The sequence below is a fragment of the Palaemon carinicauda genome, chromosome 16 (assembly GCF_036898095.1).
Source record: "Palaemon carinicauda isolate YSFRI2023 chromosome 16, ASM3689809v2, whole genome shotgun sequence".
Lineage (NCBI taxonomy): Eukaryota > Metazoa > Arthropoda > Malacostraca > Decapoda > Palaemonidae > Palaemon > Palaemon carinicauda.
The window spans coordinates 124,437,767-124,452,766 of NC_090740.1; the positions used below are offsets into that span (position 1 = coordinate 124,437,767).

General features: G+C 42.5%; 1 long non-coding RNA gene across 2 annotated transcripts in view; it reads right to left on the reverse strand.

The window, feature by feature from the left end:
- The window catches only part of LOC137655130 (uncharacterized), a 30,086-nt gene that overhangs the window by 5,160 nt on the left and 9,926 nt on the right, over window positions 1-15,000 (reverse strand). For both annotated transcript variants that reach the window (XR_011046830.1, XR_011046829.1), the window contains exons 3-4: window positions 14,707-14,832; window positions 5,614-5,696 (exon numbers count right to left, since the gene is read on the reverse strand). This is a non-coding gene — a long non-coding RNA (uncharacterized lncRNA). The remainder of the gene's footprint in view (window positions 1-5,613; window positions 5,697-14,706; window positions 14,833-15,000) is intronic.

The window sequence follows — 15,000 nt, forward strand, 5'->3', positions numbered from 1 at the left end:
ACAGAATTACTCCTCTAAAAGTTTGTGTCCTTAATGCTTTGCAACAATCTATTCTGCTTGAAGGCCACCGAGGTTGTTACAGTTTGAACTTCAAGCGTTTTGGCCTTTATAAAATCTTGCAGTCTGCCTTACTGCAAAGTGCATGAGCCTCTTAATTAAGATCCTGATGAAGAATGAAAGAGCATTCTTCGACATCTGTAACGAGGACTTCTAAAGCGAGCAACAAAGAGCTTCCGACTAGCCTCAACTCTTTTTGTTCAGTTCAGATATAACTTCAGGGCTCTTACTGAGCACAGGACTCTCTCTAACTCCTTGCCAGCCCCATCCGAAAGCTTCGAAATCTCAAAAGCTTTGGGTCAAGGTTGAGAAGGGCGTTTGTTCTTGGCGAGAAAGCCTAACTGCAATGAGCAGATAGCTTTGTGATCCAAAAATAAAAACAATCATTTAAGCTAAAAGCATGAATTCCACTGACTCTGTGAGCTGTCGCCAGACTGACCAAAAATAGAGTCTTCATTGTGAGGTCCTTAAATGAAGCTGAATGCAAGGGCTCAAACCTGTCACTCATAGTGAACTTCAGGACAATATTCAGATTCCAAACTGGTGAATCCTGGAGCTGTTGCTTTGATGTTTCAAACGATTTGAGAGGTTTCTGTAGGTCTTTAACATTAGAAAGGTCCAAGTCTTTGTGGCATAAATACGATGAGAAAAATCCACTCTTAATGAAAGACTTCTTTGAGAGTCTACCACCCATTGCAGTACCTCTGTGAACCCTTCTCTGAGGGCCAAAAGAGGGCCACTAGAGTCAATCCGTTCCTTTCGTGTGACACAAACTTTTGCATCACTTTGTAATGAATTGAACAGTGGAAATGCGTACAAGTCCATGTCACGAGCTGTTTGACGCTCAGGGTCGCATTCTGCTTGATGGTTGACATCGCGTCCCGATAGACGCTCGACGTCACGTCTTGCTGGATGCTTGACGTCGAAGCTCGACGTCCCGTTAGGTGGACGTTCGACGTCACGTCTGTCTGCTTGACTCCTTGGGTTAAAATGGCTAAAATAAGACATTTAACTAGGGAGTTGTAAAGACGTTCGTCATCAAGAACATCTCGACTAGTAGCCTCACTACGCTTGGTGTCCAGATGTGAAATTACCCGACACTCAGGGTCCAGGCCTGCTACTCTCTTGTTGTTCGCAGGCTGATAAACTAGCATGAGCAGAGAGAGCTTCTGTTGCATATCTAGCAGCATAATAAAAATAGGGTCAACCTGTTGTGGTACAGGAGACATCACGTCTACCACAAACTCTCTTTCTACACTGTTTAAAAATCATGCAGAGCGTCCAGAAGACGATAACCAGTTTTATGTTGGAGAAGGAGCATGAACCGATATCATGCTAGGCTCAGACAACTGTCCTGCAAATGGGTGAGTTGGACGTTATTTGACAGTTGCCGACATCCTTCAAGGAAGTTAGGATAGGAGAGTTTTCTTCGGTAGAAAGAAAAAACGCTCAGGGCTGCTCAAAAGACTACAACCAGAAGCTTGCGTGTCATGATAGGATGCTGATTGACCGTGTCCACCTTCCTGTTCATAGGTTCGGAAGTTGACGCCAGCCTCATCTGGGCACTGCGTCATCCAAAGATGATGAAAAAAACTTTTACCTCACCTTTCCTATGATGAAGGTGAGCGTCCTGAGAAGCGTCAATAGGTATGCTCGAGGAGGCGTCTGCTCGGGAGCTAAAGCCTCTCGTTTCCTTTGTCGTTCGACATTCCTTCTCCCAAGGGATAGGGAGCTTGTAAGAAGTTTTAAGGTCGACATTCCTTGGAAGAGGTCTGTGGATTAGAAGAACGACAGGTCCTAACAGACGCACCCTTTATTTGAGGGATGGTGCTTAGAGTGAAACAAAGAGCCCAAAACTGGACAACTTCCTCCTATACACGAACCTTCGGGTATTGCTTGAAGTTTGGATGGATGAGGACGTGGGAGTAAGCATCCTGGAGGTCTAGAGACCATCCAGTAGACCTTTCCTACTGCTGTAAGGACTGATTCCGATGTCTCCATGGAGACCTTTGTCTTCTGAATAAAGGCGTTGAGAGCAGTGACATCCAGGACCAGACAATAGCCTCCCTCTCCAAAAAGAGAGACATTTGATGTTGCATAGTCTGTCTCTTAGGCTCCTCTCTGTATTTGGCAGAGAGGTCTATTGGAGTAACTAATAAAAGAGGCTTCACTAGAAAAAATATTTAGCATCCATCCTTTAGTAATAGCACGGACCAAAGGTCTGCTCCTCTCCTCTCCCAGGCTCGTTAGTAGTAGTTAAGTCTGGCTCCTACTGTTGTCTTTGCGGTTTAGGGAAAAAGTATGAAGAAACTTTCTTCCAGATTTAGACACCAAAACCTGTCTTTTGACCAACTCTTGAGGGAGAAGAGAAGAAGAAAAAATGGGTGGTGCAAAGTTATCCTGCTTCATTGCCTACATTTCTTAAGCGACTCAGCGATCCACCCAGGGGGCTGTAAAAGTCTCTGTGGGGCTGCCAACAGGTCCTTGACCTTAACGTGTCTAGACCTCCACCTCTGCTATCTTGGCATACCTGATAAGGAAGCTGGCCTCCTAGGTTTTTATACCTCATCGCATCCAGTCTCCCATCATCCTCAAGCTCTATTAGATGATTGATAATTTTTCTATGTACAACGATTTCTCTCACAAAGCCGGTTGTACTGCAGCAATGTTGCTCAGGGTTTTGACGGAGGATCAGACTCAAGACACCCAAAGACATCACAAGCACAGCAAAAAAGGTACACTGCCTTCTCTCACAAAAGCACTAATGCACTACCTGCTGCTCCAGCTGAAAGTGTTGCTGCACCAACATCTGCAGTTAGGCTCTTTATACTGCATTGAGGACATGCTATTGCACTGCCCTACCAGCACCATCTTGGTAAACAGAGACTCCTTCGACACCTTCCTTAGCGAAAACTCTGAAGGCGAAACGAGAAGCAGCAGGCACAAAATGAATTGGAAACTCCTCAGAAAAAACTGAGTTTCTGAAAGTCAACTGAAGGGAGAAGGATCTTAGAAACTTCTCCTAAGAGAATTCCACTAAAAGATAAATAAGGGAAAAAGAAATCGTCAATCCCTTCCTCCTACAAGTCTCTAATCGAGGTAGAGATATCTTGTTTCCTAGGAGTCAACTCCCTAAGGTCCAGAATTCTGGCCTCAGTGCTTTTATAGGTTTAATTCTCGCCCTCCAACAGACAGCAAGAGTTAGTTCAAGCGGGCCTTGGTCTGAGAAAATAATATCTTTCCAGTTAATATTTATTTCTAAATCTTTTAATATAGCACCTGGCGAAACAATTGTTCCAACGCTAGACGCTCACGGTCATTATGATCAGAACTAAGACGTTCGCGATCTTGACACTCTACGTCAAGTCCAACTGCTGGACTCTTGACGCCATGGAACTGCACGACACTCGGCATCACATCTAACTGCCTATCAGTCGACGTCAAGTTCAACTGTTGGAAGCCAGACGCCATGCAACTGCTTGACGTTCAGCGTCACATGACTCTCGGAACAATGACGTTCGCGATTTAGACGCTCACGACTAAACGCTTGCGATTTAGACGCTCGGAACTATGCTAGACACTCGGCGTCCTGTTTAACTGCTTGACCCTCGACGTCAAGTCCAACTGCAGGACGCTTGACGCCATGCAACTGCTTGACATTTGGCGCCACGTGACTTTCGGAACAATGGCGCTATCGATTCGAACACTCGCGATTCAGATGCTCGGAACTCTGACGTTTGCGTCTAGAACAATCGCTCATCCAAAGTTCCAAACATCATGTCAAACTCTTACAGCATCGTTAGCAGTGCTGGACGTTCGACATCCTGTTGGATGCTCGACGTCCTACTGGAAGCTCGATGACATCATGCCTGTTCAATGACGTCCTGCTGGAAGCTCGATGACGTCACGCTCGTGTTACGTGTCATGACTTCCAGCTACTCAACTCTTGGCGTGATGTAGTCCATTCCCGCTCGGCATCCTTCTTGACGCTAGTTTATTCATCTAGAAGGAAGTGAAATACGTAAGACGCCAGAGTCAACACAGTGAAGCCAACACTTTTACCGCGCCTTACCTAGGGCGAGGGCGACCGTTCTGGGAAGCGTCAACAGGAAGGCTCGAGGGGACTTCTGCTCGGGTCTTACAAGACGCTCGGCGCCAAGCTAACGCCTCTCGTTTCCTTTCGCCGATCAACATTCCTTCTCCCAGGGGTTGGGGAGCTTGGAAGAGGTCTAAGGCTAGGATAACGACAGGTCCGAGCAGAAGCACCCTCCACTGTATTGCATAACTTCACTGCACTAATTTAGCACTAAAAACTTGCACTTTTGAACTCTTTCACATAAGACCAAAAGTAGACATGCCCGTTGCGAGAGATCTTACTATTCAGTCAAGGGCTTGAATGAGTAAGCAATAGGTATTCTCTGAATCCTATATAAAATGTAACAAAGTATTTTATATAAAATATTAAATGAACAGATAGAGGAATAAAGTATATATATATAAAAGTAAACAACCCTTATTACTTAAGGGTTTCCAATAAAAGATGTTGTGTCATGTGCCACATTTTACAATTGGAACATCTATATATATTAAGCAAAAAATATTAGTATTCCCAAAAACAAACAAGTAAACAACGATACAAAGAATCGTGAGACTATATCGATTGTCATGAATACTACGTTGTGTAAAATTAACTATGCTAATTTTCTTTAATCTCTGCATAAGATTATCTAAGGAAAAAATACTAAAAGAACAAATATCTTAAAATAACATACAGTATTCCTTTTTATCTTATAAAACTTGAATAATTTGGTTTTTAAGAATTTATTTTTCATAAATAATGATACAAACAAAATGTAAAACTGTATCGATTGACTGAGAACTGTGTAGCGTAAATTAAACTGAACGCTAGTTTAGTGAATCTTTGAAAACAGATCGAAGATTATCTAAAGTATACTAAAAGGACAAAAATTTTCTTAAAATAACAATCCTTTTATCTTATAACATAGTATTCACTTATCATACTTTGTACAAAAAGAAAGAAATTGCAAGTCATACTATAGCTTACGTCATATGACTGACATCATAGAGTAGACGGAGTGTTTACCTAGCGCCATCATGTTTTCCGTTAGTTTACAGTAGGTTGAAAAAACTTCTAATCCTACCTTTTAAGCTATAAACATAGCAATCAAATACCAAACAAAACCAAAATAAGCGAATGCCAATAGCCAATTTAGGAATACATCACCAAGATAACTCCAAATTTCAGATTAATAACGAGTGAATATCCGACGATGTTGCCTGCGTTAGTGGCAGAGAAAATCTGAAGATACAGGGAGTGGTTCTGAGTAGTGTCGCGTGAGGGCTCACTGGTGGTACACATGGCTACTCAATCTGCGATTGCCGCGAGTTTTGAATTTCTGCTGTGACGTCAGGGACTTAAACTATATATATATCCACTGGGTAAGCCAGATGTTTAAAAACCAACTTTCATTGTAGCCTTCGTCCTTTTGACCAAATCAAGAATAATAAGTGATATCAAAGTTTAAAATTACTCACCGTTCACTTGGCATAACAGATTCCTGTCTGACGTTGTAGTAGAAAATGCATGCACCAATCTTGAACGTTCACAGCAACTAGACCTGTGAAAAATAGATTATAAGATCACTGTTTAAAAACTATCCGGAATCCTAATAAAGGTAATCGACCTACACTACAGACAATTCTTCTTAGTAGGGCAGATTTGCACAGACTCGCAGGGATGCCCTTTTCATTCTGAAAAATTTCCTGATCGCTAATTGGTTGGACAAGATCATTCTAATCAATCAGATAACAGGAAGCTTTTCAGAGCTAAAAGGGCACCGCTGCAAGTCAGTGCAAATGCGCCCCATTAAAAATAGATTGAGTATAGTATAGAGTCCTTTCAATGAGGTCACTGGGAATCGCCGGCGGCCATGCTGGAGGACATACAAAGCGAAAACATGGCGGCTGCTACAGCAAATATGGACAATGAGAGCGACTTTGTCAAACAATTGTCGGGTGATGATAAGCATTTTTACAAGCAGAAACTCGATCTAATTGATGGCACATGCAATTCAGATGCTTTTTAAACTTACGAAGGCAGGACATGAGTGGGCATACATTTCCATTGAATAATCTGCTTCCAGAATTTGTTTTTCCCTTTAATGCTTTTAAGTCCAAAATTAGATAAACACTGGGCCAATAAAGAGTGTGTTTATAATTATAAAGCTAATATTGATCATTTAGCCTAACCTTGTGTATTATAATTTTTGATTGTCAAAATGTATGTAAAAGTTTTGCATTATAATGTCAAATCTTTATCAGTTCATGCCTAACCATTGTGTTTGTGTTTGGTTACAAATGCTATAATTTCTTATATACATATAAACATATGATGGACAAACTCTATTGTAATGCTCTTCGATGATCGTTTTGCCTCCTTGCAATTAAATGTGCAAGTTTAATTATTTTTTCGATGTTTCATATATAAGCTGAAGACCCCTTTGGGTTAAACCAGCTTTCAGATATTATTACTATTTATAATCAATGTTTATTCATCACATAGGCCTGTATGTCTGCACAATTTAATATACAAATTAAAATAAATATAAATATACACTTAATTATATATAGGCATGAGCACCTTGACGAAATAGAGACCTAGGTAAGTAGCCTTTGTTAATATGATATTTTGATTATAAAATAAATTTTTGAATATACTTACCCGGTGAATATATAATAGCCGACGTCTCGGACGGCTCGACAGATTCCAAAAACTCGCGAGCGATCGCCGTGAAGGTTGCGGGTGTGCCCACCAGTGCCGACTATCGGCCAGATACCGCATATACTTGTAAACAGCTCCAGTTCTTCTCATCCCGCTGGGTCTCTATCGGGGAGGAAGGGAGGGCCTTTAATTTATATATTCACCGGGTAAGTACATTCAAAAATTTATTTTATAATCAAAATATCATTTTTAAATATTAAACTTAGCCGGTGAATATATAATAGCTGATTCACACCCATGGTGGTGGGTAGAGACCAGTATTAATACAATAAAGGCGTATATGCTTAGAGTTTTTGACAATTATATCATAACAAAACCCAATTAAATATAGGTACCTGGTAAGGAAGCTGACTCTGATGATTACTCTGCCTTATTAGTCCGCTTTCCTCACGAAGCCCAGCCATCCTCTCAGGATGCTGAAAGACTCCCAGGAGCTGTTATATCCAGGGCGACCACCCATACAACAGGACCTCATCAAAACCCTTAATCTGGGCGCTCTCAAGAAACGACATTTGACCACCCGCCAAATCAAAAAGGATGCGAAAGACTTCTCAGCCTTCCGTACAACCCAAAACAAGATTAAAAACATTTCAAGAGAAGATTAAAAGGATATTGGAATTAAGGGAATGTAGTGGTAGAACCCTCACCCACTACTGCACTCGCTGCAACGAATGGACCCAGTGTGTAGCAGTCCTCATAAAGAGTCTGGACGTTTTTCAAGTAAAATGAAGCGAACACCGACTTGCTCCTCCAAAAGGTCGCGTCCATAATACTACGCAGAGATCTATTTTGCTTAAAGGCCACGGAAGTTGCTATCGCTCTTACTTCGTGCGTCTTGACCTTAAGTAAACAACGATCTTTTTCACTTAAGTGAGAATGAGCCTCTCGGATTAAAAATCTAATAAAATACGATAAAGCATTTTTAGACATAGGCAATGAGGGCTTCTTAACGGAGCACCATAAGGCCTCAGATCCACCTCGTAAAGATCTGGTACGAGCTAAATAAAACTTAAGAGCTCTAACTGGGCACAGTACTCTTTCAAGCTCGTTGCCTACGATCTCTGATAGGCAAGGTATATCAAAACATTTAGGCCAAGGACGAGAAGGCAGTTCATTTTTGGCCAAGAAATCAAGCTGAAGCGAACATGTGGCTTTATCTGTAGAAAAGCCGATGTTTTTACTAAAGGCATGGATCTCACTGACCCTTTTAGCCGAAGCCAAGCACACCAAAAAAAGCGTCTTGAGGGTGAGATCCTTCAGGGAGGCTGAATGTAATGGCTCAAACCTGTCGGACATTAGGAACCTTAGGACCACGTCTAAGTTCCATCCAGGAGTTGCCATACGACGCTCCTTAGAGGTCTCGAAGGACTTAAGGAGATCTTGGAGATCTTTATTATTGGACAGATCTAAGCCTCTATGTCTGAACACAGAAGCTAACATGCTCCTGTAGCCCTTAATAGTGGGAGCAGAGAGGGAGCGAACATTTCTCAGATGCAGGAGAAAGTCTGCAATTTGGGCTACAGAGGTACTGGAAGAGGAAATGGATGATGACTTGCACCAGTCTCTAAAGACTTCCCACTTCGACTGGTAGACCTTGATGGTAGATGCTCTCCTTCGAAAATCCTCGAGCTCTTGAGAGTCTTTCGATAGTCTGAAGGCAGTCGACGAAGCGCGGGGAGGCTTTGATGAAGACTCCTTACGTGGGGCTGTCGTAAGAGATCCATCCTTAAAGGCAGACTCCTTGGAACGTCTACCAGCCATAGAAGTACCTCTGTGAACCACTCTCTCGCGGGCCAGAGTGGAGCAACCAATGTCAACCGGGTCCCTTCGTGAGAGGTGAACTTCTGCAGCACCTTGTATAGGATCTTGAAAGGTGGAAAGGCATAAACGTCCAGGTGAGACCAGTCCAGCAGGAAAGCGTCTATGTGGGCTGCCTCTGGATCTGGAACTGGAAAGCAGTAAGTCGAGAGCCTCTTTGTCAGAGAAGTCGCAAAAAGATCTATGGTGGGTTGACCCCATGTCATCCATAGCTTCTCGCACACAGTCTTATGCAACGTCCACTCCATGGAGATAACTTGTCCTCTTCTGCTTTGGCAGTCCGCCTAGACATTCATTTTTCCTTGCACAAATCTCGCCAAAGGAGAGATGTTACTTGCCTTAAATGGAGTTCCTTCTGATCCGTGGATCAAAGACCCGAGCATTCCAGACTGTCCAGTGGAGCTCCTTAACCCCAAACCGAAGCATCTGAATACAACACATGGTTTGGGTTCTTGATCGCAAGAGAGAGACCTTCTCGAAGTCTGATGTTGCTGTCCCACCAAGTCAGACATGTCTAGACTGGGTTGGAGATTGGGAAAGAGATACTCTCTAAGCCCTTCTCCTTGTTCCAATGGTTTAGGTGAAATTGGAGAGGGCATAGGTTGAGTCTCCTCAGAGAGATAAACAACTCCAGCGATGAAAGAGTTCCCACGAGGCTAGTTCAAACTCTTACAGAGCAACTGTTTTCCTCTTGCATGTGAAGGACTTTTAACAGAGCTTGTTCCATTCTTGTGGGAGACGAAAAGGCCCGAAAAATCAGACACTGTATCTCCATTCCCAAATAAAGAATAGTCTGGGATGGAGTACTGTAAGTTACGACTTCTCTACATTCACTATGAGACCTAGCTCCTTGGTTAGGTCTAATGTCCATTAGAGGCTCTCCAGACAGTGATATAATGACGACGCCCTGATTAGCCAGTCGTCAAAATAAAGGGAGGCTCTGAATCCTCAAAAAATGTAGAAAGCTTGCTACATTTTGCAAGGGCCTTGTAAAAACAAGAGGAGCAGGAATGAGGCCGAAGTACAGTGCTCGACATTGGTACATTACTTTCCCGTCCACAAACCTCAGATGTTGTTGAAAGTTTGGATGAATCGGGATGTGGAAGTATGCATCCTGAAGGTCGAGAGAGACCATCCAGTCGCCTTCCCTTACTGCTGCCAAGACAGATTTGGTAGTCTTCATCGTGAAGTTTGTCTTGACAATGAACACATTGAGCGCACTTACATCTTAAGTACTCCTGCAGTGAATGTGGCTGCCAGATCATTGGAGCCATCCCTGATAGCCTTGTTCCTGCAGTGAACGTGGCTGTCAGATCATTGGAGCCATCCCTGATAGCCTTGTTCATGCATGACATAATTGTACAGCAAAACATTGACAGCTGGAGAGACCTTCTGACTTAAGGCTCCCAGGGACCAACCAACAAATAAAAACTTCAAACGCTCGAAAAAACTCCTAACAGGAGATGGTCTAGCTCTGAAGCCAACCATAAAATCTTGGAGCGTCTCATGGCCAGGCGACGGGGAGAGTCTATGAGGCTTGAGAAGTCTCCCTGGGCAGAGGCAGGAACTCCCAAGCCGAGAACTTCTCCCGTGTCATACCAGACGCTCGCTCTAGAAGCCAGTTTAAAAGGAGGGAAAGCAAAGGCTGTCTCCCCCAAACTCCTCCTGGTGATCAACCAGTCGCCTAGCAAACGTAAAGCTCTCTTAGAAGAGCGAGAGAGCACTAGCTTAGAAAACGACGGCTTCGAAGTAGCTAGGCCTAGCGTAAACTCTGACGAAGGCGAACGAGGAGCAGCAGTTACAAAATGGACAGGAAAAAGATCCTTAAAAAATCAGCATGATTTTTTTAAAGTCCATAGAGGTCTGAGCAGCTTTAGGCTCCTCTCCGTCTGACAAAGTCCCCAAAGGAATATCAGTAGGAGGAGGATCAGCAACTTCCTCATCTGAAGGAACCTCGTCCGACAATTGTCTAGTCTCATGAAAAGGAGAGACCTGCCGCGGCGGCAATGCTTGACAGGCAATGTCAACAAGCAAAGGAGCAGCAGTAGCAGTAGAGGAAGCGACGTCAGGTCGCTGCTGAAAGGACTGAAAACCTTGTGACTGTCCAACAACAACAACAGGAGTTGATGGACGCTCGACGTCACGTCGGAACTGCATTGACTGCCTAGACTGAGCAGTCAAAACGACCTTCGACTGCAGTGATTGACGCTCAACGTCAAGTCGAGGCAACTGAGCTGGTTGGCGAACGTCCTGAACGTCAACACGAGACTGCGGCAGCGGCTGAACGTCAACACGAGACTGCGGCAGCGGCTGAACGTCAACACGAGACTGCGGCAGCGGCTGAAAGTCAACACGAGACTGCGGCAGCGGCTGAAAGTCAACACGAGACTGCAGCGAGGGAGGATCCATGTCACGTGACTGACGTGAAAGACTACTGACATCACGTTTCAAAGTACAAGAAACGTCAGCACTAACGTCAAACGGACGAGTAAATGCTCGTTTGGGCGGCTAACGGCCAGAGTCTCGTTTAGCGTAACGGCGACTCGAAAGCGAAGGTTCATCGTGAACCTGCTCAACGTCATACTTCTCCATAAGGGAGGCAAGCTTAGTCTGCATGTCCTGCAGGACAACCCATTTAGGATCAACGGGAGTCGGAACGGGCCGAGACGACGGTAACGTCTGTGTTGGCAAAACATTGCCTTTACCGCGACCCTCGGACCCCGTGTTACGCTTGCGTTTAATAGGCGAATAGTCTTCCGACGACTGCAAAGGGTCAGAGCTGTCCCCATGGCTACAGCCAGGACGCTGGACCTGTCCTGAAGGGACTGACTTTCGCTTAAAGGGTCTAGAAACCTTGCGCCAAGGTTTCTTTTGCGAAAAGTCTTCGGATGACGAGGAGAACACAGTCTCACCCGTCTTATGGTAAGGGCGATCTTGACGAGAAACGTCCGATACCAAAGAGGGAACGTCTGTACGTTGGTTAAAGCCTCTCGTCCCCTTAAGTCCTACGACATTACTTCTCCCTGGTGCAGGGGAGCCTGAAAGAGGTCTCGGACTAGGGGAGCGACAAGCACGAACAAACGAACCCTCCGCAATACAGAACATGTTTTCTTGCACTTACTTCACTGATATCGTATTTTTCAATAATTTCACATTAGGCATGAATAAAACTGATATCTACCTGAAGCACGCAATTCTCCCTTACATCAAAAGGTTATAATTGCGAAATGAGTCGTATAATGTAAGCACATTAGTACAAAATGAAACACATGCAAAAATCAAAAAACATATACATATATATTGAATAAAACGGAAATATATAGTTAAAAAAGATCAGTGACTGGGGAGGAGACTAAACACTAGTTCACTAAAGACTACGTTTTCAATCTCTCACCGTACAGTGCCTTGGGACGAGAATAAAAACTAAAAACGTTTTATCCTCTCTCCCCGTACAGACACTTGGGACGAGAGTAAAAAATTGAATCGAGAACAACGTTACTCGCTCCCAAACTCCATACTTGGGGCGAGAATAAAGATCGGATCGTTCTCTCTTTCTCTCTCTCTCTCTCCGTCTCTCTCTCTCTCTCTCTCTCTCTTGTCACACACACAAGAGAATTGCCCACTCACCCTTCGTCAATAAACAGGTTATTTGACCAAAGGAAAAAACTGAAAGGACTAAGAAATTGAAAATTAACAAGTTCCTTTAAATTAGTATTTAAAACACTTCAGTTTGAAAGAAGAATGAACAAAACGTCAAAATCGATTTACTCTTTCTGCAAAGTTAAACCGTGATTCTCTCTTTCTCTATCGTAACGATAGAGCGCAAACTGCGTAGCATAAATAAACCAAACGTTAGTTCATCTTTGAAAAAAAAAAAAAAAAAAAAAAAAAAAAAAAAAAAAAAAAAAACCAGCACGAAGACTATTCAAAGAATATATTTCTTTAAAATATTTTCTAAAAAATATTCATTTCATAACTCTTACAGAGCAAATGATTTAAACTTAACGAAAATAAAAGTTGAATGGGCTCAACGTTGTTTAACTTCGGTTTCCAAGTTAGGACCGCCTACATCTCGGACTAGGGGAGGAATAAGTAAAGGCCGCATATAAACAAAACAAAATTTATCTTGATGTTTAGTATAAATGGAAAGCTAATCGAAGAGGCCTAATAAAGGCGGGTGAGATATAAAATATATAGAGGAAAATCTATAATTATCAACAATAATTTATAACGTGATAAAATAATTACTAAAAGCCTTAAACACACTTCCGTACACTGAGGGAAGGGTCGGCCATCTTTACTCTATGGAAAAACCAGAGATAAAAAAGCAAGGGCAAAACACTTTTCCTCTCCTTTCAAAAGCATTTCTTTTGAAGATAGTATTGAATAATCCAACACGGCGAAAGCAATACAGTGAACCCTCGCTACTTCGCGGTTCGACCATCGCGGATTCACCACTTCGCGGATTTTTTCCATAACCCATATATATACAGTAATATATATATATATATATATACATATATATATATATATATATATATATATGTATGCATGTATTTATGTATATATGTAGGTATGTATATGTGTATACATATAAATATATATATACACACACACACACACACATATATATATGTATATATATATATATATATTATATATATATATATATATATATATATATCTAAAGTAGGAAGATGTGATGTAGTTCTAAGGGAAAAGTATGGGAAATATGTCTGGGTAATAAGCAAAGCTCTACCTCCAGTTTGTTTCTACATTATGATCAGAGATAAATGTAAACAAAACATTGGTTCCCATTTTTTATCGTGCTTTTTAGCATGTTTAGGAAATGCATGATATAAAATCACCTTTAATATTTGTGCCTGTTTTAGTTTAGGGTACTGTAGTACATGCATTAAGTGTTCTGTACATTAAAGGGTAGTTTGTTAACAGTACTACGTACAAGGGAAGGTTTTAAAAGTCTGAATATACATGTTGAATAAATAGGTAAATATGGTGTCACTACTTCGCGGATTTTCACCTATCGCGGCCGCGACTGGAACCTATCTACCGCGATAAACGAGGGTTCACTGTAAAACCAAAACCAAGTACTTCACCAATTCGGTAGAAAACTCGAGGTCATAAAGCGAGTGGAATCAACTTGTCGATGAAACCGACAGAGAAGAACTGGAGCTGTTTACAAGTATATGCGGTATCTGGCCGATAGTCGGCGCTGGTGGGCACACCCGCAACCTTCACGGCGATCGCTCGCGAGTTTTTGGAATCTGTCGAGCCGTCGGAGACGTCAGCTATTATAAATTCACCGGCTAAGTTTAATATTTAAAAATAGCCAATATGGGCGCTTTCAATTTTTGTTTTGAAAATCTGAGATGGCCCTTTTGATGTTTAAAAATTGAGATGCCCCCTCCCCCCACACACACTACACACTGAACTGACGATGATACTTGTGAAGTCACCCATGCGATCGGATATAGCATGTTTACACAGGAATAATGATACTTTTAGGGCCCAGCCGAGACTGACCTGATATGAAATTATCAGAACAGATACGTGCGTAGGGTAGTGAGGATTCACGTAGATCAGCCCGTGATATTCTGGTCAACCACAAGTCACGTCTGCGCTTGGATAATTCTTCTGTATCTTTGTCCTGATTCTGAATAACTGCCAGTATGCGGTAGAAAATCTTGTCATCTCTTTGTCCTCGATTCCCACAGCCAACAATAGCGCAAAATCTGGGCATTGCGTGAATGTGAATGTGATGTGATGGCTAACTATTCAACAGTTCAACCACAGCTATTCACTGAACGCGTCTTTGTTTGCCCTCCAAGATGGCGGACCGGAAGTTTGATGACGTAAAATGAAACGACTCTATTGAAGGCTGATATCAACCCCCTCACCCCCCCCCCCACCCCCCCCCAAAAAAAGTAGTCTTTCCCCTCCATTCTCTGAGACATCTGTCCAACCAACCTAGCAACTGTAAGAAGTAAAGGCATACTTTTATGACTTACCTCAGAACTCATGGCAAGTCGAGCAACGTGAAAAACTTTATTTGGTCCAACGGTACGGTGTTCCCTGACGGTAATGGAGGATGAAGGAGGTCCACACATCTGCACAAGTTTGATGGTCAATCATTTCTAGAAATTGGAACCTTAATTTAGTCTATCTCAAACAAGTACATAAAATTCTTCAATTTAATTCTTAATAGAATTTCTTCAACAACCCAATAACTTTAGCAATGATTCAAAATCATCATATTTTTGAAGACCTATATTCTTGGAATGGTCTGTTTACATGATTCAATC